We start from the raw sequence: 4,261 nt of genomic DNA, 5'->3' as shown, positions 1-4,261 counted from the left end.
ACCATACTCCTGTGCCTACACCCTCACACTCCACTGTCCATCGTACTGCTGTACCCACACCCTCACACTCCACAGGCCACCATCTGAGACCACTACAGTGCCCCTGAGTGCCCACACCCTGAGACTACACTGGCCACCGTACTCCTGTGCCCACACACACACACACTCCACTGTCCATCGTACTGCTGTGCCCACACCCTCACAATCCACTGTCCATCGTACTGCTGTGCCCACACCCTCACACTCCACTGGATACCATACTCCTGTGCCCACACCCTGAGACTCCACTGGCCATCGTACTCCTGTGCCCTCACACTCCACTGTCCATCGTACTGCTGTGCCCACACTCCACTGTCCATCGTACTCCTGTGCCCAAACCCTCACACGCCACAGGCCACCATCTGAGATCATATACTACACTGCCCCCTGAGCCCAAACCCTGAGACTCCACTGGCCACCGTACTCCTGTGCCCACACCCTCACACTCTGCTGGTCATTGTACTCCTATGCCCACCCCCTCACACGCCTGTGCCCACCCCCTCACACTCCACTGGATACCATACTCCTGTGCCCAAACCCTCACACTCCACAGGCCACCATCTGAGACTATATCCTACACTGCCCCCTGAGCCCACACCCTGAAACTCCACTGGCCACCGTAGTCCTGTGCCCACACACACACTCCACTGTCCATCGTACTCTGTGCCCACACTCTGACACTCCACTGGCCATCGTACTGCGGTGCCCACACCCTCACACTCCACTGGCCATGGTACTGCTGTGCCCACACCCTCACACTCCACTGTCCATCGTACTCTGTGCCCACACCCTGACACTCCACTGGCCATCGTACTGCGGTGCCCACACCCTCACACTCCACTGGCCATGGTACTGCTGTGCCCACACCCTCACACTCCACTGCCCATCGTACTGCTGTGCCCACACCCTCACACTCCACTGGCCATCGTTCTGCTGTGCCCACACCCTCACACTCCACTGGCCATCGTACTCCTGTGCCCACACCCTCTCACTCCACTGGATACCATACTCCTCTGCCCACCCCCTGATACTCCACTGTCCATTGTACTCCTGTGCCCACCCTCACTCCACTGACCACCGTACTCATGTGCCCATCCTCACACTCCACTGTCCATCGTACTACTGTGCCCACCCTCACACTCCAGTGGATACCATCCTCCAGTGCCCACCCCCTCACACTCCAGTGGACACCATCCTTCTGTGCCCACACCCTCAGACTCCACTGCATACCATACTCCTCTGCCCACACCCTCAGACTCCATATCATACTCCTGTGCCCACACTCTCACACTCCACTGCATACCATACGCCTGTGCCCACACCCACAGGCTCCATATCATACTCCTGTGCCCACACCCTCACACTTCACTGCATACCGTACTCCTGTGCCCACACCCTCAGACTCCAGATCATACTCCTGTGCTCACACCCTCACACTCCACTGCATAACATACTCCTGTGCCCACACCCTCAGACTCCATATCATACTCCTGTGCCCACACCCTCAGACTCCATATCATACTCCTGTGCCCACACCCTCACACTCCACTGCATACCATACTCCTGTGCCCACACCCACAGACTCCATATCATACTCCTGTGCCCACACCCTCACACTCCACTGCATAACATACTCCTGTGCCCACACCCTCAGACTCCATACCATACTCCTGTGCCCACACCCTCACATTCCACTGCATACCATACTCCTGTGCCCACACCCACAGACTCCATATCATACTCCTGTGCCCACACACTCCATATCATACTCCACTGCCCACACCCTCACACTCCACTGTCCATCGTACACCTGTCTCACACCCTCACACTCTACTGGCCATCATACTCCTGTGCCCACACCCTCACACACTACTGGCCAACGTACTCCTTTGACCACACCCTCACACTCCACTGTCCATCGTATTGCTGTGCCACACCCTCACACTCCAGTGGCCATAGTACACCTGTCCCACACCCTCACACTGTACTGACCATCGTACTCCTGTGCCCACACCCACAGACTCCATATCATACTCCTGTGCCCACACACTCCATATCATACTCCACTGCCCACACCCTCACACTCCACTGTCCATCGTACACCTGTCTCACACCCTCACACTCTACTGGCCATCATACTCCTGTGCCCACACCCTCACACACTACTGGCCAACGTACTCCTTTGACCACACCCTCACACTCCACTGTCCATCGTATTGCTGTGCCACACCCTCACACTCCAGTGGCCATAGTACACCTGTCCCACACCCTCACACTCTACTGGCCATCATACTCCTGTGCCCACACCATCACACTCTACTGGCCATTGTACTCCTGTGCCCACACCCTCTACTGGCCATCGTACTCCTGTGCCCACATTCTCACACTCTGCTAGCTATCGTACTCCTGTGCCCACACCCTGACACTCCACTGGATACCATACTCCTGTGCCTACACCCCCACACTCCACTGTCCATCGTACTGCTGTACCCACACCCTCACACTCCACAGGCCACCATCTGAGACCACTACAGTGCCCCTGAGTGCCCACACCCTGAGACTACACTGGCCACCGTACTCCTGTGCCCACACACTCCACTGTCCATCGTACTGCTGTGCCCACACCCTCACAATCCACTGTCCATCGTACTGCTGTGCCCACACCCTCACACTCCACTGGATACCATACTCCTGTGCCCACTGTAGGAGGCTGGACTGGCTTGTAGTGAGTACCAAGGGGTACTTGCACCTTGCACCAGGCCCAGTTATCCCTTATTAGTGTATAGGGTGTCTAGCAGCTTAGGCTGATAGATAATGGTAGCTTAGCAGAGCAGCTTAGGCTGAACTAGGAGACGTGTGAAGCTACTACAGTACCACAAGTGTCACTTGCACAATATCATAAGAAAACACAATACACAGTTATACTAAAAATAAAGGTACTTTATTTTTATGACAATATGCCAAAGTATCTTAGAGTGTACCCTCAGTGAGAGGATAGGAAATATACACAAGATATATATACACAATAGCAAAAATATGCAGTATAGTCTTAGAAAACAGTGCAAACAATGTATAGTTACAATAGGATGCAATGGGGAAACATAGGGATAGGGGCAACACAAACCATATACTCCAAAAGTGGAATGCGAACCACGAATGGACCCCAAACCTATGTGACCTTGTAGAGGGTCGCTGGGACTATTAGAAAATAGTGAGAGTTAGAAAAATAACCCTCCCCAAGACCCTGAAAAGTGAGTGCAAAGTGCACTAAAGTTCCCCTAAGGACAAAGAAGTCGTGTTAGAGGAATAATGCAGGAAAGACACAAACCAACAATGCAACAACTGTGGATTTCCAATCTAGGGTACCTGTGGAACAAGAGGACCAAGTCCAAAAGTCACAAGCAAGTCGGAGATGGGCAGATGCCCAGGAAATGCCAGCTGCGGGTGCAAAGAAGCTTCTACTGGACAGAAGAAGCTGCGGTTTCTGCAGGAACGCAAAGGGCTAGAGACTTCCCCTTTGGAGGACGGATCCCTCTCGCCTCGTAGAGTCGTGCAGAAGTGTTTTCCCGCCGAAAGAATGCCAACAAGCCTTGCTAGCTGCAAATCGTGCGGTTAGCGTTTTTGGATGCTGCTGTGGCCCAGGAGGGACCAGGAGGTCGCAAATTGGACCAGGAGGTAGAGGGGACGTCGAGCAAGACAAGGAGCCCTCTTAGCAGCAGGTAGCACCCAGAGAAGTGCCAGAAACAGGCACTACAAGGATGCGTGAAACGGTGCTCACCCGAAGTCGCACAAAGAAGTCCCACGTCGCCGGAGAACAACTTAGGAGGTCGTGCAATGCGGGTTAGAGTGCCGTGGACCCAGGCTGGACTGTGCACAAAGGATTTCCGCCGGAAGTGCACGGAGGCCGGAGTAGCTGCAAAAGTCGTGGTTCCCAGCAATGCAGTCTAGCGAGGTGAGGCAAGGACTTACCTCCACCAAACTTGGACTGAAGAGTCACTGGACTGTGGGGGCCACTTGGACAGAGTTGCTGGATTCGAGGGACCTCGCTCGTCGTGCTGAGAGGAGACCCAAGGGACCGGTAATGCAGCTTTTTGGTGCCTGCGGTTGCAGGGGGAAGATTCCGTCGACCCACGGGAGATTTCTTCGGAGCTTCTAGTGCAGAGAGGAGGCAGACTACCCCCACAGCATGCACCACCAGGAAAACAGTCGAGAAGGCGGCAGG

The sequence above is a fragment of the Pleurodeles waltl genome, chromosome 12 (assembly GCF_031143425.1).
Source record: "Pleurodeles waltl isolate 20211129_DDA chromosome 12, aPleWal1.hap1.20221129, whole genome shotgun sequence".
Taxonomy (NCBI): Eukaryota; Metazoa; Chordata; class Amphibia; order Caudata; family Salamandridae; genus Pleurodeles; species Pleurodeles waltl.
Note: the sequence above shows the minus strand (reverse complement) of the source record.